We start from the raw sequence: 25,072 nt of genomic DNA, 5'->3' as shown, positions 1-25,072 counted from the left end.
TCTGCCCAGTGTAACTGCAATCACCCACTGTCCAGTGTCACTAGCATAGGCCCCACTGCTCAGCGTCACTGGAATCAGCCCCAGTAGCCAGTGTCACTGGAATCACCCCGCTGCACAGTGCCAGTGGAATCACTCTCTGCACAGTGGCACTGGATTCACCCCACTGTCAAGTGTCACTGGAATCACCTCACTGCCAATTGTTACTGGAATACCACACTGCTCAGCGTCACTGGAATCAGCCCCAGTAGCCAGTGTCACTGGAATCACCCCGCTGCCCAGTGCCAGTGGAATCACTCTCTGCACAGTGGCACTGGATTCACCCCACTGCCAAGTGTCACTGGAATCACCTCACTGCCAAGTGTTACTGGAATACCACACTGCCCAGTGTCACTGGAATCAGCCCCAGTAGCCAATGTCACTGGAATCGCCCCACCGCTCAGTGCCAGTGGAATCACTCTCTGCACAGTGGCACTGGAATCACCCCTCTGCCCGGTGTCACTGCAATCACCCTGCTGCCAAGTGTCACTGGAATCACCCCACTGCACAGTGTCACTGGAATCAGCCCCACTACCCAGTGTGACTGGAATTGGCCCACCGCCCAGTGTCACTGGAATCATCTTCACTGCCCAATGTGAAGGAATCAGCCTCTGCCCAATCTCACTGGAATCACTCACTGCCCAGTGTCACTGGAATGAGTCCCAGTGCCCAGTGTCACTGGTATCTGCCCCAGTCGCCAGTATCATTGGAATCACCCACTTCCCTGTGTCACTTGAATCACCCTCAGCCCAGTGTCACTGGAATCACCATCTGCCCAGTGTCACTGGAGTCACACACTGCCCAGTGTCACTGGAATCACACTCTGCCCAGTGTCACTGGCGTCACCCACTGCCCCGTGTCTCTGGAATCACACTCTGCCCAGTGCCACTAGAATCACCCACTGCCCCGTGACACTGTAATCAACGATAATGCCGTGTCACTGAATCACCCCACTGCCCAGTGCCAATGGAATCACCCACTGCCACTGGAATCATCGCACTGCCCAGTGTCACTGGAATCGCCCTCTGCCCAGTGTAACTGCAATCACCCACTGCCCAGTGTCACTGGCATAAGCCCCAACTGTCGGTGTCACTGGAATCATCCCCAGTAGCCAGTGTCACTGGAATCACCCCACTGCCCAGTACCAATGGATTCACTCAAGGCACAGTGGCACTGGAATCACCCCACTGCCCAGTGTCACTGGAATCGCCTCACTGCCAAGTGTCACTGGAATACCCCACTGCTCAGTTTCACTGGAATAATCCCCAGTAGCCAGTGTCACTGGAATCACCCCGCTGCCCAGGAGCAGTGGAGTCACTCTCTGCACAGTGGCACTGGAATCGCCCTACTGCCCAGTGTCACTGGAATCCCCCGCTGTCCAGTGTTAAATGAATCATCCCACTACCCAGTGTCACTGGAATCAGCCCAACTACCCAGTGTTACTGGAGTCGACCCACTGCCCAGTGTCACTGGAATCAGCTTCACTGCCCAGTGTCACATGGAATCACCCTCTGCCCAATCTCACTGGACTCACTCACTGCCCCGTGTCACTGGAATGAGTCCCAGTACCCAGTGTCACTGGAATCAGCCCCAGTAGCCAGTGTCGCTGGAATCACCCACTGCCCCGTGTCACTGGAATGAGTCACAGCCCAGTGTCCTTGGCAACAGCCCCAGTGGCCAGTGTCACTGGAATCACCCACTGCCATGTGTCACTGGAATCACCCACTGCCCAGTGCCACTGGAATCACCCACTGCCCACGTCACTGGAATCACCATCTGCCCAGTGTCACTGGAATCACCCACTGCCCCGTGTCACTGTAATCATCCCACTGCACAGTGTCACTGGAATCGCCCGCTGCCCAGTGTCACTGGAATCACCCTACAGCCCAGTGTCACTGGAATCAACCCCACTACCCAGTGTGACTGGAATTGGCCCACCGCCCAGTGTCACTGGAATCATCTTCACTGCCCAGTGTGACTGGAATCACCCTCTGCCCAATCTCACTGGAATCATTCATTGCCCCGTGTCACTGGAATGATTCCCAGTGCGCAGTGTCACTGGAATCTGCCCCAGTCGCCAGTATCATTGGAATCACCCACTTCCCTGTGTCACTTGAATCACCCTCAGCCCAGTGCCACTGGAATCACCATCTGCCCAGCGTCACTGGAGTCACACACTGCCCAGTGTCACTGGAATCACACTCTGCCCAGTGTCACTGGAATCACCCTCTGCCCAGTGTCACTGGAATCGCCCGCTGTTCAGTGCCACTGGAATCACATACTGCCCAGTGTCACTGGAATCACCCTCTGCCCAGTGTCACTGGAATTACCATCTGTCGAGCGTCACTGGAATCACCATCTGCCCAGTGTCACTGGAATCACTAACTGCCCCGTGTCACTGTAATCAACAACAGCGCCGTGTCACTGGAATCACCCCACTGCCTAGTGTCACTGTAATCATCCCACTGCACAGTGTCACTGGAATCGCCCCTGCCCAGTGTCAATGGAATCACCCATTGCCCAGTGTCACACGAATCACCCCACTGCACAGTGTCACTGGAATCGCCCTCTGCCCAGTGTAACTGCAATCACCCACTGCCCAGTGTCACTAGCATAGGCCCCACTGCTCAGCGTCACTGGAATCAGCCCCAGTAGCCAGTGTCACTGGAAGCACCCCGCTGCACAGTGCCAGTGGAATCACTCTCTGCACAGTGGCACTGGATTCACCCCACTGCCAAGTGTCACTGGAATCACCTCACTGCCAAGTGTTACTGGAATGCCACACTGCTCAGCGTCACTGGAATCAGCCCCAGTAGCCAGTGTCCCTGGAATCACCCACTGCCCTGTGTCACTGGAATGAGTCACAGCCCAGTGTCCTTGGCAACAGCCCCAGTGGCCAGTGTCACTGGAATCACCCACTGCCATGTGTCTCTGGAATCACCCACTGCCCAGTGCCACTGGAATCACCCACTGCCCACGTCACTGGAATCACCATCTGCCCAGTGTCACTGGAATCACCCACTGCCCCGTGTCACTGTAATCATCCCACTGCACAGTGTCACTGGAATCGCCCGCTGCCCAGTGTCGCTGGAATCACCCCACAGCCCAGTGTCACTGGAATCAACCCCACTACCTAGTGTGACTGGAATTGGCCCACCGCCCAGTGCCACTGGAATCATCTTCACTGCCCAGTGTGACTGGAATCACCCTCTGCCCAATCTCACTGGAATCACTCATTGCCCCGTGTCACTGGAATGATTCCCAGTGCCCAGTGTCACTGGAATCTGCCCCAGTCGCCAGTATCATTGGAATCACCCACTTCCCTGTGTCACTTGAATCACCCTCAGCCCAGTGCCACTGGAATCACCATCTGCCCAGCGTCACTGGAGTCACACACTGCCCAGTGTCACTGGAATCACACTCTGCCCAGTGTCACTGGAATCACCCTCTGCCCAGTGTCACTGGAATCGCCCGCTGTTCAGTGTCACTGGAATCACATACGGCCCAGTGTCACTGGAATCATCCTCTGCCCAGTGTCACTGGAATCACCATCTGTCGAGCGTCACTGGAATCACCATCTGCCCAGTGTCACTGGAATCACTAACTGCCCCGTGTCACTGTAATCAACAACAGCGCCGTGTCACTGGAATCACCCCACTGCTTAGTGTCACTGTAATCATCCCACTGCACAGTGTCACTGGAATCGCCCCTGCCCAGTGTCAATGGAATCACCCACTGCCCAGTGTCACACGAATCACCCCACTGCACAGTGTCACTGGAATCGCCCTCTGCCCAGTGTAACTGCAATCACCCACTGCCCAGTGTCACTAGCATAGGCCCCACTGCTCAGCGTCACTGGAATCAGCCCCAGTAGCCAGTGTCACTGGAATCACCCCGCTGCACAGTGCCAGTGGAATCACTCTCTGCACAGTGGCACTGGATTCACCCCACTGCCAAGTGTCACTGGAATCACCTCACTGCCAAGTGTTACTGGAATACCACACTGCTCAGCGTCACTGGAATCAGCCCCAGTAGCCAGTGTCACTGGAATCACCCCGCTGCCCAGTGCCAGTGGAATCACTCTCTGCACAGTGGCACTGGGTTCACCCCACTGCCAAGTGTCACTGGAATCACCTCACTGCCAAGTGTTACTGGAATACCACACTGCCCAGTGTCACTGGAATCAGCCCCAGTAGCCAATGTCACTGGAATCGCCCCACCGCTCAGTGCCAGTGGAATCACTCTCTGCACAGTGGCACTGGAATCACCCCTCTGCCCGGTGTCACTGCAATCACCCTGCTGCCAAGTGTCACTGGAATCACCCCACTGCACAGTGTCACTGGAATCAGCCCCACTACCCAGTGTGACTGGAATTGGCCCACCGCCCAGTGTCACTGGAATCATCTTCACTGCCCAGTGTGAAGGAATCACCCTCTGCCCAATCTCACTGGAATCACTCACTGCCCCGTGTCACTGGAATGAGTCCCAGTGCCCAGTGTCACTGGTATCTGCCCCAGTCGCCAGTATCATTGGAATCACCCACTTCCCTGTGTCACTTGAATCACCCTCAGCCCAGTGTCACTGGAATCACCATCTGCCCAGTGTCACTGGAGTCACACACTGCCCAGTGTCACTGGAATCACACTCTGCCCAGTGTCACTAGAATCACCCACTGCCCCGTGACACTGTAATCAACGATAATGCCGTGTCACTGAATCACCCCACTGCCCAGTGCCAATGGAATCACCCACTTCCACTGGAATCATCGCACTGCCCAGTGTCAGTGGAATCGCCCTCTGCCCAGTGTAACTGCAATCACCCACTGCCCAGTGTCACTGGCATAAGCCCCAACTGTCGGTGTCACTGGAATCATCCCCAGTAGCCAGTGTCACTGGAATCACCCCACTGCCCAGTACCAATGGATTCACTCAAGGCACAGTGGCACTGGAATCACCCCACTGCCCAGTGTCACTGGAATCGCCTCACTGCCAAGTGTCACTGGAATACCCCACTGCTCAGTTTCACTGGAATCATCCCCAGTAGCCAGTGTCACTGGAATCACCCCGCTGCCCAGGACCAGTGGAGTCACTCTCTGCCCAGTGTCACTGGAATCGCCTCACTGCCAAGTGTCACTGGAATACCCCACTGCTCAGTTTCACTGGAATCATCCCCAGTAGCCAGTGTCACTGGAATCACCCCGCTGCCCAGGACCAGTGGAGTCACTCTCTGCACAGTGGCACTGGAATCGCCCTACTGCCCAGTGTCACTGGAATCCCCCGCTGTCCAGTGTTAAATGAATCATCCCACTACCCAGTGTCACTGGAATCAGCCCAACTACCCAGTGTTACTGGAGTCGGCCCACTGCCCAGTGTCACTGGAATCAGCTTCACTGCCCAGTGTCACATGGAATCACCCTCTGCCCAATCTCACTGGACTCACTCACTGCCCCGTGTCACTGGAATGAGTCCCAGTACCCAGTGTCACTGGAATCAGCCCCAGTAGCCAGTGTCGCTGGAATCACCCACTGCCCTGTGTCACTGGAATGAGTCACAGCCCAGTGTCCTTGGCAACAGCCCCAGTGGTCAGTGCCACTGGAATCACCCACTGCCATGTGTCACTGGAATCACCCACTGCCCAGTGCCACTGGAATCACCCACTGCCCACGTCACTGGAATCACCATCTGCCCAGTGTCACTGGAATCACCCACTGCCCCGTGTCACTGTAATCATCCCACTGCACAGTGTCACTGGAATCGCCCGCTGCCTAGTGTCACTGGAATCACCCTGCAGCCCAGTGTCACTGGAATCAACCCCACTACCCAGTGTGACTGGAATTGGCCCACCGCCCAGTGTCACTGGAATCATCTTCACTGCCCAGTGTGACTGGAATCACCCTCTGCCCAATCTCACTGGAATCATTCATTGCCCCGTGTCACTGGAATAATTCCCAGTGCCCAGTGTCACTGGAATCTGCCCCAGTCGCCAGTATCATTGGAATCACCCACTTCCCTGTGTCACTTGAATCACCCTCAGCCCAGTGCCACTGGAATCACCATCTGCCCAGCGTCACTGGAGTCACACACTGCCCAGTGTCACTGGAATCACATTCTGCCCAGTGTCACTGGAATCACCCTCTGCCCAGTGTCACTGGAATCGCCCACTGTTCAGTGTCACTGGAATCACATACTGCCCAGTGTCACTGGAATCACCCTCTGCCCAGTGTCACTGGAATCACCATCTGTCGAGCGTCACTGGAATCACCATCTGCCCAGTGTCACTGGAATCACTAACTGCCCCGTGTCACTGTAATCAACAACAGCGCCGTGTCACTGGAATCACCCCACTGCCTAGTGTCACTGTAATCATCCCACTGCACAGTGTCACTGGAATCGCCCCTGCCCAGTGTCAATGGAATCATCCACTGCCCAGTGTCACACGAATCACCCCACTGCACAGTGTCACTGGAATCGCCCTCTGCCCAGTGTAACTGCAATCACCCACTGCCCAGTGTCACTAGCATAGGCCCCACTGCTCAGCGTCACTGGAATCAGCCCCAGTAGCCAGTGTCACTGGAATCACCCCGCTGCACAGTGCCAGTGGAATCACTCTCTGCACAGTGGCACTGGATTCACCCCACTGCCAAGTGTCACTGGAATCGCCTCACTGCCAAGTGTTACTGGAATACCACACTGCTCAGCGTCACTGGAATCAGCCCCAGTAGCCAGTGTCACTGGAATCACCCCGCTGCCCAGTGCCAGTGGAATCACTCTCTGCACAGTGGCACTGAATTCACCCCACTGCCAAGTGTCACTGGAATCACCTCACTGCCAAGTGTTACTGGAATACCACACTGTCCAGTGTCACTGGAATCAGCCCCAGTAGCCAATGTCACTGGAATCGCCCCACCACTCAGTGCCAGTGGAATCACTCTCTGCACAGTGGCACTGGAATCACCCCTCTGCCCGGTGTCACTGCAATCACCCTGCTGCCAAGTGTCACTGGAATCACCCCACTGCACAGTGTCACTGGAACCAGCCCCACTACCCAGTGTGACTGGAATTGGCCCACCGCCCAGTGTCACTGGAATCATCTTCACTGCCCAGTGTGACTGGAATCACCCTCTGCCCAATCTCACTGGAATCACTCACTGCCCCGTGTCACTGGAATGAGTCCCAGTGCCCAGTGTCACTGGTATCTGCCCCAGTCGCCAGTATCATTGGAATCACCCACTTCCCTGTGTCACTTTAATCACCCTCAGCCCAGTGTCACTGGAATCACCATCTGCCCAGTGTCACTGGAGTCACACACTGCCCAGTGTCACTGGAATCACACTCTGCCCAGTGTCACTGGAATCACCCTCTGCCCAGTGTCACTGGAATCACCCGCTGTTCAGTGTCACTGGAATCGCACACTGCCCAGTGTCACTTGAATCACCCTCAGCCCAGCGTCACTGGAATCACCATCTGCCCAGTGTCACTGGAGTCACACACTGCCCAGTGTCACTGGAATCACACTCTGCCCAGTGTCACTGGAATCAGCCCCACTGCCCAGTGTCACTGGAATCACCCACTGCCTAGTGTCACTGGGATCAGCCCCACTGCCCGGTGTCACTGGATTCACCCACAGCCCAGTGTCCTTGGAAACAGCCCCACTGCCCATTGTCCATGGAAACAGCCCCACTGCCCAGTGTCCCTGGAATCAGCCCCACTGCCCAGTGTCCCTGGAATCAGCCCTACTGTCCAGTGACACTGGAATCACCCACTGCACCGCATCAGTCGAATCAGCCGCACTGCCCTGTGTCACTGGAATCAGCCCCAGTGCCCGTGTCACTGGAATCACCCTCTGCCCAATCTCACTGGACTCACTCACTGCCCCGTGTCACTGGAATGAGTCCCAGTACCCAGTGGCACTGGAAGCACCCACTGCCCAGTGTCACTGGAATCACCCGCTGCCCGTGCCACTGGAATCACCATCTGCCCAGTGTCACTGGGATCACCCACTGCCCCGTGTCACTGTAATCAACGACAGCGCCGTGTCACTGGAATCACCCCACTGGCCAGTGTAACTGGAATCACCCAATGCCCGTGGCCCTGGAATCACCCGCTGCCCAGTGTCACTGGAATCACCCACTGCCCAGTGTCACTGGAATCATCCCAATGCCCAGTGTCACTGGAATCGCCCTCTGCCCAGTGTAACTGCAATCACAAACTGCCCAGTGTCACTGGCATGATACCCACTTCTCAGTGTCACTGGAATCAGCCCCAGTAGCCAGTTTCACCGGAATCACCCCACTGACCAATGCCAGTGGATTCACTCACTGCAAATGGCACTGGATTCACCCCACTGCCAAGTGTCACTAGAATCACCTCACTGCCATGTGTTACTGGAATACCACTCTGCTCAGTGTCACTGGAATCAGCTACAGTAGCCAGTGTCACTGGAATCACCCCACTGCTCAGTGTCAGTGGAATCACTCTCTGCACAGTGGCACTGGAATCAGCCCACTTCCCAGTGTCACTGAAATCACCCACTGCCTAGTGTCACTGGAATCAGCCCCACTGCCCGGTGTCACTGGATTCACCCACAGCCCAGTCTACTTGGAAACAACCCCACTGCCCTGTGTCCCTGGAATCACCCACTGCCCAGTGCCACTGGAATCACCCACTGCCCACGTCACTGGAATCACCATCTGCCCAGTGTAACTGCAATCACCCACTGCCCAGTGTCACTGGCATAAGCCCCAACTGTCGGTGTCACTGGAATCATCCCCAGTAGCCAGTGTCACTGGAATCACCCCACTGCCCAGTACCAATGGATTCACTCAAGGCACAGTGGCACTGGAATCACCCCACTGCCCAGTGTCACTGGAATCGCCTCACTGCCAAGTGTCACTGGAATACCCCACTGCTCAGTTTCACTGGAATCATCCCCAGTAGCCAGTGTCACTGGAATCACCCCGCTGCCCAGGACCAGTGGAGTCACTCTCTGCCCAGTGTCACTGGAATCGCCTCACTGCCAAGTGTCACTGGAATACCCCACTGCTCAGTTTCACTGGAATCATCCCCAGTAGCCAGTGTCACTGGAATCACCCCGCTGCCCAGGACCAGTGGAGTCACTCTCTGCACAGTGGCACTGGAATCGCCCTACTGCCCAGTGTCACTGGAATCCCCCGCTGTCCAGTGTTAAATGAATCATCCCACTACCCAGTGTCACTGGAATCAGCCCAACTACCCAGTGTTACTGGAGTCGGCCCACTGCCCAGTGTCACTGGAATCAGCTTCACTGCCCAGTGTCACATGGAATCACCCTCTGCCCAATCTCACTGGACTCACTCACTGCCCCGTGTCACTGGAATGAGTCCCAGTACCCAGTGTCACTGGAATCAGCCCCAGTAGCCAGTGTCGCTGGAATCATCCACTGCCCTGTGTCACTGGAATGAGTCACAGCCCAGTGTCCTTGGCAACAGCCCCAGTGGTCAGTGCCACTAGAATCACCCACTGCCATGTGTCACTGGAATCACCCACTGCCCAGTGCCACTGGAATCACCCACTGCCCACGTCACTGGAATCACCATCTGCCCAGTGTCACTGGAATCACCCACTGCCCCGTGTCACTGTAATCATCCCACTGCACAGTGTCACTGGAATCGCCCGCTGCCTAGTGTCACTGGAATCACCCTGCAGCCCAGTGTCACTGGAATCAACCCCACTACCCAGTGTGACTGGAATTGGCCCACCGCCCAGTGTCACTGGAATCATCTTCACTGCCCAGTGTGACTGGAATCACCCTCTGCCCAATCTCACTGGAATCATTCATTGCCCCGTGTCACTGGAATAATTCCCAGTGCCCAGTGTCACTGGAATCTGCCCCAGTCGCCAGTATCATTGGAATCACCCACTTCCCTGTGTCACTTGAATCACCCTCAGCCCAGTGCCACTGGAATCACCATCTGCCCAGCGTCACTGGAGTCACACACTGCCCAGTGTCACTGGAATCACATTCTGCCCAGTGTCACTGGAATCACCCTCTGCCCAGTGTCACTGGAATCGCCCACTGTTCAGTGTCACTGGAATCACATACTGCCCAGTGTCACTGGAATCACCCTCTGCCCAGTGTCACTGGAATCACCATCTGTCGAGCGTCACTGGAATCACCATCTGCCCAGTGTCACTGGAATCACTAACTGCCCCGTGTCACTGTAATCAACAACAGCGCCGTGTCACTGGAATCACCCCACTGCCTAGTGTCACTGTAATCATCCCACTGCACAGTGTCACTGGAATCGCCCCTGCCCAGTGTCAATGGAATCATCCACTGCCCAGTGTCACACGAATCACCCCACTGCACAGTGTCACTGGAATCGCCCTCTGCCCAGTGTAACTGCAATCACCCACTGCCCAGTGTCACTAGCATAGGCCCCACTGCTCAGCGTCACTGGAATCAGCCCCAGTAGCCAGTGTCACTGGAATCACCCCGCTGCACAGTGCCAGTGGAATCACTCTCTGCACAGTGGCACTGGATTCACCCCACTGCCAAGTGTCACTGGAATCGCCTCACTGCCAAGTGTTACTGGAATACCACACTGCTCAGCGCCACTGGAATCAGCCCCAGTAGCCAGTGTCACTGGAATCACCCCGCTGCCCAGTGCCAGTGGAATCACTCTCTGCACAGTGGCACTGAATTCACCCCACTGCCAAGTGTCACTGGAATCACCTCACTGCCAAGTGTTACTGGAATACCACACTGTCCAGTGTCACTGGAATCAGCCCCAGTAGCCAATGTCACTGGAATCGCCCCACCACTCAGTGCCAGTGGAATCACTCTCTGCACAGTGGCACTGGAATCACCCCTCTGCCCGGTGTCACTGCAATCACCCTGCTGCCAAGTGTCACTGGAATCACCCCACTGCACAGTGTCACTGGAACCAGCCCCACTACCCAGTGTGACTGGAATTGGCCCACCGCCCAGTGTCACTGGAATCATCTTCACTGCCCAGTGTGACTGGAATCACCCTCTGCCCAATCTCACTGGAATCACTCACTGCCCCGTGTCACTGGAATGAGTCCCAGTGCCCAGTGTCACTGGTATCTGCCCCAGTCGCCAGTATCATTGGAATCACCCACTTCCCTGTGTCACTTTAATCACCCTCAGCCCAGTGTCACTGGAATCACCATCTGCCCAGTGTCACTGGAGTCACACACTGCCCAGTGTCACTGGAATCACACTCTGCCCAGTGTCACTGGAATCACCCTCTGCCCAGTGTCACTGGAATCACCCGCTGTTCAGTGTCACTGGAATCGCACACTGCCCAGTGTCACTTGAATCACCCTCAGCCCAGCGTCACTGGAATCACCATCTGCCCAGTGTCACTGGAGTCACACACTGCCCAGTGTCACTGGAATCACACTCTGCCCAGTGTCACTGGAATCAGCCCCACTGCCCAGTGTCACTGGAATCACCCACTGCCTAGTGTCACTGGGATCAGCCCCACTGCCCGGTGTCACTGGATTCACCCACAGCCCAGTGTCCTTGGAAACAGCCCCACTGCCCATTGTCCATGGAAACAGCCCCACTGCCCAGTGTCCCTGGAATCAGCCCCACTGCCCAGTGTCCCTGGAATCAGCCCTACTGTCCAGTGACACTGGAATCACCCACTGCACCGCATCAGTCGAATCAGCCGCACTGCCCTGTGTCACTGGAATCAGCCCCAGTGCCCGTGTCACTGGAATCACCCTCTGCCCAATCTCACTGGACTCACTCACTGCCCCGTGTCACTGGAATGAGTCCCAGTACCCAGTGGCACTGGAAGCACCCACTGCCCAGTGTCACTGGAATCACCCGCTGCCCGTGCCACTGGAATCACCATCTGCCCAGTGTCACTGGGATCACCCACTGCCCCGTGTCACTGTAATCAACGACAGCGCCGTGTCACTGGAATCACCCCACTGGCCAGTGTAACTGGAATCACCCAATGCCCGTGGCCCTGGAATCACCCGCTGCCCAGTGTCACTGGAATCACCCACTGCCCAGTGTCACTGGAATCATCCCAATGCCCAGTGTCACTGGAATCGCCCTCTGCCCAGTGTAACTGCAATCACAAACTGCCCAGTGTCACTGGCATGATACCCACTTCTCAGTGTCACTGGAATCAGCCCCAGTAGCCAGTTTCACCGGAATCACCCCACTGACCAATGCCAGTGGATTCACTCACTGCAAATGGCACTGGATTCACCCCACTGCCAAGTGTCACTGGAATCACCTCACTGCCAAGTGTTACTGGAATACCACACTGTCCAGTGTCACTGGAATCAGCCCCAGTAGCCAATGTCACTGGAATCGCCCCACCACTCAGTGCCAGTGGAATCACTCTCTGCACAGTGGCACTGGAATCACCCCTCTGCCCGGTGTCACTGCAATCACCCTGCTGCCAAGTGTCACTGGAATCACCCCACTGCACAGTGTCACTGGAACCAGCCCCACTACCCAGTGTGACTGGAATTGGCCCACCGCCCAGTGTCACTGGAATCATCTTCACTGCCCAGTGTGACTGGAATCACCCTCTGCCCAATCTCACTGGAATCACTCACTGCCCCGTGTCACTGGAATGAGTCCCAGTGCCCAGTGTCACTGGTATCTGCCCCAGTCGCCAGTATCATTGGAATCACCCACTTCCCTGTGTCACTTTAATCACCCTCAGCCCAGTGTCACTGGAATCACCATCTGCCCAGTGTCACTGGAGTCACACACTGCCCAGTGTCACTGGAATCACACTCTGCCCAGTGTCACTGGAATCACCCTCTGCCCAGTGTCACTGGAATCACCCGCTGTTCAGTGTCACTGGAATCGCACACTGCCCAGTGTCACTTGAATCACCCTCAGCCCAGCGTCACTGGAATCACCATCTGCCCAGTGTCACTGGAGTCACACACTGCCCAGTGTCACTGGAATCACACTCTGCCCAGTGTCACTGGAATCAGCCCCACTGCCCAGTGTCACTGGAATCACCCACTGCCTAGTGTCACTGGGATCAGCCCCACTGCCCGGTGTCACTGGATTCACCCACAGCCCAGTGTCCTTGGAAACAGCCCCACTGCCCATTGTCCATGGAAACAGCCCCACTGCCCAGTGTCCCTGGAATCAGCCCCACCGCCCAGTGTCCCTGGAATCAGCCCTACTGTCCAGTGACACTGGAATCACCCACTGCACCGCATCAGTCGAATCAGCCGCACTGCCCTGTGTCACTGGAATCAGCCCCAGTGCCCGTGTCACTGGAATCACCCTCTGCCCAATCTCACTGGACTCACTCACTGCCCCGTGTCACTGGAATGAGTCCCAGTACCCAGTGGCACTGGAAGCACCCACTGCCCAGTGTCACTGGAATCACCCGCTGCCCGTGCCACTGGAATCACCATCTGCCCAGTGTCACTGGGATCACCCACTGCCCCGTGTCACTGTAATCAACGACAGCGCCGTGTCACTGGAATCACCCCACTGGCCAGTGTAACTGGAATCACCCAATGCCCGTGGCCCTGGAATCACCCGCTGCCCAGTGTCACTGGAATCACCCACTGCCCAGTGTCACTGGAATCATCCCAATGCCCAGTGTCACTGGAATCGCCCTCTGCCCAGTGTAACTGCAATCACAAACTGCCCAGTGTCACTGGCATGATACCCACTTCTCAGTGTCACTGGAATCAGCCCCAGTAGCCAGTTTCACCGGAATCACCCCACTGACCAATGCCAGTGGATTCACTCACTGCAAATGGCACTGGATTCACCCCACTGCCAAGTGTCACTAGAATCACCTCACTGCCATGTGTTACTGGAATACCACTCTGCTCAGTGTCACTGGAATCAGCTACAGTAGCCAGTGTCACTGGAATCACCCCACTGCTCAGTGTCAGTGGAATCACTCTCTGCACAGTGGCACTGGAATCAGCCCACTTCCCAGTGTCACTGAAATCACCCACTGCCTAGTGTCACTGGAATCAGCCCCACTGCCCGGTGTCACTGGATTCACCCACAGCCCAGTCTACTTGGAAACAACCCCACTGCCCTGTGTCCCTGGAATCAGCCCCACTGCACAGTGTCACTGGAAGCAGCCCCACTGCCCATTGTCCCTGAAAATAGCCCCACTGCCCATTGTCCCTGGAAACAGCCCCACTGCCCAGTGTCCCTGGAATCAGCCCCACTGCCCAGTGTCACTGGAATCACCCACTGCCCAGTGTCACTAGAATCATCCCCACTGCCCAGTGTCCCTAGAATCAGCCCCACTGCCCAGTGACACTGGAATCACCCACTGCCCAGTGTCACTGGAATCACACCACTGCCAAGTGTCACTGGAATCACACCACTGCCAAGTGTCACTGGAATACCCCACTGCCCCTTGTCCCTGAAAATAGCCCCACTGCCCATTGTCCCTGGAAACAGCCCCACTGCCCAGTGTCCCTGGAATCAGCCCCACTGCCCAGTGTCACTGGAATCAGCTTCACTGCCCAGTGTCACTGGAATCACCCACTGCTCCTTGTCACTGGAATCACACCACTGCCAAGTGTCACTGGAATACCCCACTGCCCCTTGTCACTGGAATCAGCCCCAATACCCAGTGTGACTGGAATCGGCCCACTGCCCAGTGTCACTGGAATCACCCACTGCCCAGTGTCACTGGAATCAGCTTCACTGCCCAGTGTCACTGGAATCACCCACTGCCCCTTGTCACTGGAATCACACCACTGCCAAGTGTCACTGGAATACCCCACTGCCCCTTGTCACTGGAATCAGCCCCAATACCCAGTGTGACTGGAATCAGCCACACTGCCCGTGTCACTGGAATCACCCACTGCCCAGTGTCACTGGAATCAGCTTCACTGCCCAGTGTCACTGGAATCACCCACTGCCCCGTGTCACTGGAATCACCATCTACCCAGTGTCCCTGGAATCACCCACTGCCCACTGTCAATGGAGTCACCCACTGCCCAGTGTCACTGGAATCTTCTCACTGCCCAGTGTCAATGGAATCACCCACTGCCCAGTGTCACTGGAATCATCTCACTGCTCGGTGTCACTGGAATCGCCCTCTGCCCAGTGTAACTGCAATCACCCACTGCCCAGTGTCATTAGCATGAGTCCCACTGCTCAGTGTCACTGGAATCACCCCACTGTCCAGTGCCAGTGGAATCACTCTCTGCACAGTGACACTGGAATCGCCCAACTGCCCAGTGTCACTGGAATCACACCACTGCCAAGTGTCACTGGAATACCCCACTGCCCCTTGTCACTGGAATCAGCCCCAATACCCAGTGTGACTGGAATCGGCCCACTGCCCAGTGTCACTGGAATCAGCTTCACTCCCCAGTGTCACTGGAATCAACTTCTGCCCAATCTCACTGGAATCACTCACTGCACTGTGTCACTGGAATGAGTCCCCGTGCCCAGTGTCACTGGAATCAGCCCCAGTAGCCAGTGCCACTGGAATCACCCCGCTACCCCGTTTCCCTGGAATTACTGTCTGCCAAGTATCACTCGAATCACCCTACTGCAGAGCGTCACTGGAATCAGCCCCACTGTCCAGATTCACTGGAATCAGCCCCACTGTCCAGTATCATTGCAATCAGACCCACTGCCCAGTGTCACTGGAATCACCCTCTGCCCAGTGTCACTGGAATCACCCAGTGTCACGGGAATCACCCATTGCCTCGTGTCACTGGAGTCACCCCTTGCCCGGTATCACTGGAATCAGTCACACTGCCCGATGTCACTGGAATCACCCCGCTGCCCAGTGTCACTGGAATCACCCCACTGCCCAGTGTCGCTGGAATCACATTCCTGCCCAGTTTCACTGGAATAATCCCATTGCCCAGTGTCACTGGAATCACACCACGGCCCTGTGTCAATGGAGTTAGCTCCACTGCCCAGTGTAAGTGGGATCACCACTGCCCAGTGTCACTGGAATCACCCACTGCACGTGTCACTGGAATCACCATCTGCCCAGTGTCACTGGAATCACCCACTGCCCAGTGTCACTGGAATCATCCCAATGCCCAGTGTCACTGGAATCGCCCTCTGCCCAGTGTAAGGGCAATCGCCCACTGCCCAGTGTCACCAGAATCACCCCACTGCCCAATGCCAGTGGAACCACTCTCTGCACAGTGACACTGGATTTACCCACAGTGCCAGGTGTCACTGGAATCACCTCACTGCCAAGTGTTATTGGAATACCACACTGCTCAGTGTCACTGGAATCACCCCACTGCTCACTCTCTGCACAGTGGCACTGGAATCAGCCCACTGCCCAGTGTCACTGGAATCAACCCGCTGCAACGTGTCACTGGAATCAACCCCACTACCCAGTGTGACTGGACTCGGCCCAGCACACAGTGTCACTGGAATCAGCTTCACTGCCCAGTGTCACTGGAAATACACTCTGCCCAATCTCACTGGAATCACTCACTGCCCAGTGTCACTGGAATGAGTCCCATTGTCCAGTGTCACTGGAATCTGCCCCAGTAGCCAGTGTCATTGGAATTACCCACTTCCCTGTGTCACTGGAATCACCCACTGCCCAGTGTCACTGGAATCACCCACTGCCCCCTGTCACTGGAATCACCATCTGCACAGTGTCCCTGGAATCACCCACTGCCCAGTGTTAATGGAATCACCCACTGCCCAGTGTCACTGGAATCATCTCACTGCCCAGTGTCACTGGAATCATCCCAATGCCCAGTGTCACTGGAATCGCCATCTGCCCAGTGTAATTGCAATCACCCACTGCCCAGTGTCACTGGCATGAGCCCCACTGCTCGGTTTCACTGGAATCAGCCCCAGTAGCCAGTGTCACCGGAATCACCCCACTGCCCAATGCCAGTGGAATCACTCTCTGCACAGTGTCACTGGATTCACCCCGCTGCCAAGTGTCACTAGAATCACCTCACTGCCATGTGTTACCGGAATACCACACTGCTCAGTGTCACTGGAATCAGCTACAGTAGCCAGTGTCACTGGAATCACCCCACTGCTCAGTGCCCATGGAATCACTCTCTGCACAGTGGCACTGGAATCAGCCCACTGCCTGGTGTCACTGGAATCAACCCGCTGCAACGTGTCACTGGAATACCCCACTGCACAGTGTCACTGGAATCACCCCACTGCCCAGTGTCATTGGAATCAGCCTCACTACCCAGTGTCACTGGAATCAGCTTCACTGCCCAGTGTCACTGGAATCACCCTCTGCCCAATCTCACTGGCATCACTCACTGCCCAGTGTCACTGGAATGAGTCCCAGTGCCCAGTGTCACTGGAATCTGCCCCAGTAGCCAGTGTCATTGGAATTACCCACTTCCCTGTGTCACTGGAATCACCCACTGCCCAGAAGATGATTCCAGTGGCACTGGGCCGTCGGCGATTCCAGTGACACTTGGCAGTGAGGTCGATTCCAGTGACACTGGGCAGTGGGCGATTCCAGTGAAACCGGACAGAGGGAGGTTGCAGTGACACTGGGCCGTGGCACTGATTCCAGTGACCCTGGGCAGTGGGGCCGATTCCCGTAAAACTGGGTTGTGGTGATTCCAGTGACACTGGGCAGTGGGGCGGATTCCACGGACACTGGGCAGTGGGGCTGATTCCAGGGACACTGGACAGTGGTGCTGATTCCAGGGACACTGGGCAGTGGGGGTGATTCCAGTGAAATTCGGCAGTGGGTGATTCCAGTGATACTAGGCAGTGGGGCTGATTCCTGGGACACTGGGCAGTGGGGCTAATTCCAGTTACTCTGGGCAATGGGTCAGTCCAGTGACACGGTCAGTGGGACTGATCCCAGTGACACTGGGCAATGGGGGTGATTCCAGTGATGCGGGGCAGTGGGTGATTCCTGTGTCACTGGACAGTGGGACTGATTCCAGGGACACTGGGCAGTGGGGCTGATTCCAGGGACACTGGGCAGTGGGGCTGTTTCCAGGGACAATGGGCAGTGGGGCTGATTCCAGTGACACTGGGCAGTGGGTGACTCCATTGACAATGGGCAGTGGGTGATTCCTGGGACACTGGGTAGATGGTGATTCCAGTGACAAGGGGCAGTGGGTGATTCCAGCCTCTGCCCCGTGCCACTGGAATCACCCTCAGCCCAGTGCCACTGGAATTACCCGCTGCCTCGTGTCACTGGAATCACCCACTGCCCAATGTCACTGGAATTACCCCACTGCCCAGTGTCGCTGGAATCACCCACTGCCCCAGGTCACTGGAATCAGCCCGACTGCCCAGTGTCACTTGACTCACCCCAATGCACAGTGTCACTGGAATCACCCGCTGCCGAGTGTCACTGGAATCACCCACTGCCCAATGTCACTGGAATTACCCCACTGCCCAGTGTCGCTGGAATCACCCACTGCCCCAGGTCACTGGAATCAGCCCGACTGCCCAGTGTCACTTGACTCACCCCAATGCACAGTGTCACTGGAATCACCCGCTGCCGAGTGTTACTGGAATCATCCCACTGCAGGGTGTCACTGGAATAAGCCCCCAGAAGCCAGTGTCACGTGGAATCACCCCACTGACCAGTATCACTGGAATCACTCTATGCCAAGTGTCAGTGGAATCACCCCACTTCCCAGTATCACTGGATTCACTCTCTGCCGAGTGTCACTGGAATCATCCCCACTGCCCAGTGTCACTGCAATCAGCCCACTGCCCTGTGTCACTAGAATCACCCAGTGCCCACTGTCACTGGAAACAGCCCTACTGCCCAGTCTCACTGGAATCACCAACTGCCCCGTGTCACTGGAATCACCTTCTGCCCATGTTACTGGAACCATCCACTGCCCCGTGTTACTGAAATCGCCCACTGCCCTGTGTCACTGGAATCACCCACTGCCGCGTGTCACCGGAGTCACCCCACTGCCCAGTGTCACTGGAATCGCCCACTGCCCCGTGTCACGGGAATCCGCCCCACTGCCCAGTGTCCCTGCAATCAGCCCCACTGCCCAGTATCACTGGAATCACCCACAACCCAGTTTTACTGGAATTGGCCTCATTGCCCAGGGTCACTGCAATCAGTGCCACGGCCCAATGTCACTGGAACCTCCCTCTGCCCGGTTTCACTGGAATCGCCCACTGCCCAGTGTCACTGGAATCGACCTCACTGCCAAGTGTCACTGGAATCGCCCACTGCCCAGTGCCACTGGAATCATATTCTGCCCAGTGTCACTGGAGTCACCCTCTGCCCCGTGTCACTGGAATCACCCTCTGCCCATGTTACTGGATCCATCCACTGCCCCGTGTCACTGAAATCGCCCACTGCCCCGTGTCACCGGAATCACCCCACTGCTCAGTGTCACTGGAATCAGCCTCACTGTCCAGTGTCACTGGAATCACCCTCTGCTCAGTGTCACTGTAATCATCCACTGCCCGGTGTCACTGGAATCACCCACTGCCCAGTGTCACTGGAATCATCCTCTGCCCAGTGTCACTGGAGTCACCCACAGCCCCGTGTCACTGGAATCATCCCACTGCCCAGTGTCACTGGGATCACCCTCTGCCCCGTGTCACTGGACGCATCCCAATGCCCAGTGTCACTGGAAACGCCCACTGCCCAGTGTCACTGGAATTACCCGCTGCCTCGTGTCACTGGAATCACCCATTGTCCCATGTCACTGTAATCGCCCCACTGCCCTGTATCACTGGAATCACCCACTGCCCCATGTCACTGGAATTACCCCACTGCCCAGTGTCGCTAGAATCACCCACTGCCCCAGGTCACTGGAATCAGCCCGACTGCCCAGTGTCACTTGACTCACCCCAATGCAGAGTGTCACTGGAATCACCCGCTGCCCACTGTCACTGGAATCACCCACAACCTACTGTCACTGGAACCTCCCTCTGCCCAGTTTCACTGGAATCACCCACAGCCCAATGCCACTGGAATCAGCCCCACTGCCCATTGTCCCTGGAAACAGCCCCACTGCCCAGTGTCCCTGGAATCAGCCCCACTGCCCAGTGTCCCTGGAATCAGTCCCACTGCCTAGTATCACTGGAATCACCCACTGCCGAATTTCACTGGAATCAGCCCCACTGCCCAGTGTCCCTGGAATCAGCACCACTGTCCAGTGTCCCTGGAATCAGCCCCACTGCCCAGTGTTCGTGGAATCCTCCCCACTGCCCAGTGTCACTGGAATCACCCACAACCCAGTTTTACTGGAATCGGCCCTACTGCCCAGGGTCACTGGAATCAGTGCCACGGCCCAGTGTCACTGCAACCTCCCTCTGCCCGGTTTCACTGGAATCGCCCACTGCCCAGTGTCACTGGAATCGACATCACTGCCAAGTGTCACTGGAAGCGCCGACGGCCCAGTGCCACTGGAATCATCTTCTGCCCAGTGTCACTGGAATCAGCCTCTGGCCCGTGTCACTGGAATCACCCTCAGCCCAGTGCCACTGGAATTACCCGCTGCCTCGTGTCACTGGAATCACCCACTGCCCAATGTCACTGGAATTACCCCACTGCCCAGTGTCGCTGGAATCACCCACTGCCCCAGGTCACTGGAATCAGCCCGACTGCCCAGTGTCACTTGACTCACCCCAATGCACAGTGTCACTGGAAATACCCGCTGCCGAGTGTCACTGGAATCACCCCACTGCGGGGTGTCACTGGAATAAGCCCCAGAAGCCAGTGTCACGTGGAATCACACCACTGACCAGTATCACTGGAATCACTCTATGCCAAGTGTCAGTGGAATCACCGCACTTCCCAGTATCACTGGATTCACTCTCTGCCGAGTGTCACTGGAATCATCCCCACTGCCCAGTGTCACTGCAATCAGCCCACTGTCCTGTGTCACTAGAATCACCCAGTGCCCACTGTCACTGGAAACAGCCCTACTGCCCAGTCTCACTGGAATCACCAACTGCCCCGTGTCACTGGAATCACCCTCTGCCCATGTTACTGGAACCATCCACTGCCCCGTGTTACTGAAATCGCCCACTGCCCTGTGTCACTGGAATCGCCCACTGCCCCGTGTCACGGGAATCCGCCCCACTGCCCAGTGTCCCTGCAATCAGCCCCACTGCCCAGTGTCACTGGAATCACCCACAACCCAGTTTTACTGGAATTGGCCTCACTGCCCAGGGTCACTGGAATCAGTGCCACGGCCCAGTGTCACTGGAACCTCACTCTGCCCGGTTTCACTGGAATCGCCCACTGCCCAGTGTCACTGGAATCGACCTCACTGCCAAGTGTCACTGGAATCGCCCACTGCCCAGTGCCACTGAAATCATCTTCTGCCCAGTGTCACTGGAATCACCCTCTGCCCCGTGTCACTGGAATCACCCTCTGCCCATGTTACTGGATCCATCCACTGCCCCGTGTCACTGAAATCGCCCACTGCCCTGTGTCACTGGAATCACCCACTGCCCCGTGTCACCGGAATCACCCCACTGCTCAGTGTCACTGGAATCGCCCACTGCCCCGGGTCACTGGAATCAGCCCGACTGCCCAGTGTCACTTGACTCACCCCGATGCACAGTGTCACTGGAATCACCCGCTGCCGAGTGACACTGGAATCACCCCACTGCAGGGTGTCACTGGAATCAGCCCCAGAAGCCAGTGTCACATGGAATCACCATACTGACCAGTATCACTGGAATCACTCTATGCCAAGTGTCAGTGGAATCACCCCATTTCCCAGTATCACTGGATTCACGCTCTGCGAGTGTCACTGGAATCATCCCCACTGCCCAGTGTCACTGCAAGCAGCCCCACTGCCCTGTGTCACTAGAATCACCCACTGCCCACTGTCACTGAAACAGCCCTACTGCCCAGTCTCACTGGAATCACCCACTGCCCCGTGTCACTGGAATCACTCTCTGCCCATGTTACTGGAACCATCCACTGCCCCGTGTCACTGAAATCGCCCACTGCCCTGTGTCACTGGAATCACCCAGTGCCCCGTGTCACTGGAATCAGCCCCACTGCCTCGTGTCACTGGTATCAGCCTCACTGTCCAGTGTCACTGGAATCACCCTCTGCTCAGTGTCACTGTAATCATCCACTGCCCAGTGTCACTGGAATCATCCTCTGCCCAGTGTCACTGGAGTCACCCACAGCCCCGTGTCACTGGAATCATCCCACTGCCCAGTGTCACTGGGATCACCCTATGCCCCGTGTCACTGGAAGCATCCCAATGCCCAGTGTCACTGGAAACGCCCACTGCCCAGTGTCACTGGAATTACCCGCTGCCTCGTGTCACTGGAATCACCCATTGTCCCATGTCACTGGAATCGCCCCACTGCCCTGTATCACTGGAATCACCCACTGCCCCATGTCACTGGAATTGCCCCACTGCCCAGTGTCGCTGGAATCACCCACTGCCCCAGGTCACTGGAATCAGCCCGACTGCCCAGTGTCACTTGACTCACCCCAATGCACAGTGTCACTGGAATCACCCGCTGCCCACTGTCACTGGAATCACCCACAACCCACTGTCACTGGAACCTCCTTCTGCCCAGTTTCACTGGAATCGCCCACAGCCCAATGCCACTGGAATCAGCCCCACTGCCCATTGTCCCTGGAAACAGCCCCACTGCCCAGTGTCCCTGGAATCAGCCCCACTTCCCAGTGTCCCTGGAATCAGTCCCACTGCCCAGTGACACAGGAATCACCCACTGCCCCGCATCACTGGAATCACCCCCATTGCCCAGTGTCACTGGGATCAGTCCCACTGACCGTGTCACTTGACTGACCCATTGCCCAGAGTCACTGGAATTAGCCCCACTGCCCAGTGTCCCTGGAATCAGCCCCACTGCCTAGTATCACTGGAATCACCCACTGCCGAATTTCACTGGAATCAGCCCCACTGCCCAGTGTCCCTGGAATCAGCACCACTGTCCAGTGTCACTGGAATCAGCCCCACTGCCCAGTGTCGGTGGAATCCGCCCCACTGCCCAGTGTCACTGGAATCACCCACAACCCAGTTTTACTGGAATCGGCCCCACTGCCCAGGGTCACTGGAATCAGTGCCACGGCACAGTGTCACTGCAAGCTCCCTCTGCCCGGTTTCACTGGAATCGCCCACTGCCCAGTGTCACTGGAATCGACATCACTGCCAAGTGTCACTGGAATCGCCGACGGCCCAGTGCCACTGGAATCATCTTCTGCCCAGTGTCACTGGAATCAGCCTCTGCCCCGTGTCACTGGAATCACCCTCAGCCCAGTGCCACTGGAATTGCCCGCTGCCTCGTGTCACTGGAATCACCCACTGCCCAATGTCACTGGAATTACCCCACTGCCCAGTGTCGCTGGAATCACCCACTGCCCCAGGTCACTGGAATCAGCCCGACTGCCCAGTGTCACTTGACTCACCCCAATGCACAGTGTCACTGGAAATACCCGCTGCCGAGTGTCACTGGAATCACCCCACTGCGGGGTGTCACTGGAATAAGCCCCAGAAGCCAGTGTCACGTGGAATCACCCCACTGACCAGTATCACTGGAATCACTCTATGCCAAGTGTCAGTGCAATCACCCCACTTCCCAGTATCACTGGATTCACTCTCTGCCGAGTGTCACTGGAATCATCCCCACTGCTCAGTGTCACTGCAATCAGCCCACTGCCCTGTGTCACTAGAGTCACCCAGTGCCCACTGTCACTGGAAACAGCCCTACTGCCCAGTCTCACTGGAATCACCAAGTGCCCCGTGTCACTGGAATCACCCTCTGCCCATGTTACTGGAACCATCCACTGCCCCGTGTTACTGAAATCGCCCACTGCCCTGTGTCACTGGAATCACCCACTGCCCCGTGTCACCGGAGTCACCCCACTGCCCAGTGTCACTGGAATCGCCCACTTCCCCGTGTCACGGGAATCCGCCCCACTGCCCAGTGTCCCTGCAATCAGCCCCACTGCCCAGTGTCACTGGAACCACCCACAACCCAGTTTTACTGGAATTGGCCTCACTACCCAGAGTCACTGGAATCAGTGCCACGGCCCAGTGTCACTGGAACCTCCCTCTGCCCGGTTTCACTGGAATCGCCCACTGCCCAGTGTCACTGGAATCGACCTCACTGCCAAGTGTCACTGGAATCGCCCACTGCCCAGTTCCACTGGAATCATCTTCTGCCCAGTGTCACTGGAATCACCCTCTGCCCCGTGTCACTGGAATCACCCACTGCCCCGTGTCACCGGAATCACCCCACTGCTCAGTGTCACTGGAATCGCCCACTGCCCCGGGTCACTGGAATCAGCCCGACTGCCCAGTGTCACTTGACTCACCCCAATGCACAGTGTCACTGGAATCACCCGCTGCCGAGTGACACTGGAATCACCACACTGCAGGGTGTCACTGGAATCAGCCCCAGAAGCCAGTGTCACATGGAATCACCATACTGACCAGTATCACTGGAATCACTCTATGCCAAGTGTCAGTGGAATCACCCCACTTCCCAGTATCACTGGATTCACGCTCTGCGAGTGTCACTGGAATCATCCCCACTGCCCAGTGACACTGCAATCAGCCCCACTGCCCTGTGTCACTAGAATCACCCACTGCCCACTGTCACTGAAACAGCCCTACTGCCCAGTCTCACTGGAATCACCCACTGCCCCGTGTCAGTGAAATCGCCCACTGCCCTGTGTCACTGGAATCACCCACTGCCCCGTGTCACTGGAATCGCCCCACTGCCCAGGGTCACTGGAATCGTCCACTGCCCCGTGTCACGGGAATCAGCCCCACTGCCTCGTGTCACTGGAATCAGCCTCACTGTCCAGTGTCACTGGAATCACCCTCTGCTCAGTGTCACTGTAATCATCCACTGCCCGGTGTCACTGGAATCACCCACTGCCCAGTGTCACTGGAATCATCCTCTGCCCAGTGTCACTGGAGTCACCCACAGCCCCGTGTCACTGGAATCATCCCACTGCCCAGTGTCACTGGGATCACCCTCTGCCTCGTGTCACTGGAAACATCCCAATGCCCAGTGTCACTGGAAATGCCCACTGCCCAGTGTCACTGGAATCACCCTCTGCTCAGTGTCACTGTAATCATCCACTGCC

Source organism: Pristiophorus japonicus, chromosome 8, assembly GCF_044704955.1.
Source record: "Pristiophorus japonicus isolate sPriJap1 chromosome 8, sPriJap1.hap1, whole genome shotgun sequence".
NCBI lineage: Eukaryota > Metazoa > Chordata > Chondrichthyes > Pristiophoridae > Pristiophorus > Pristiophorus japonicus.
The sequence above is the reverse complement of the archived record's forward strand: the minus strand, read 5'-3'. Positions refer to the sequence as shown.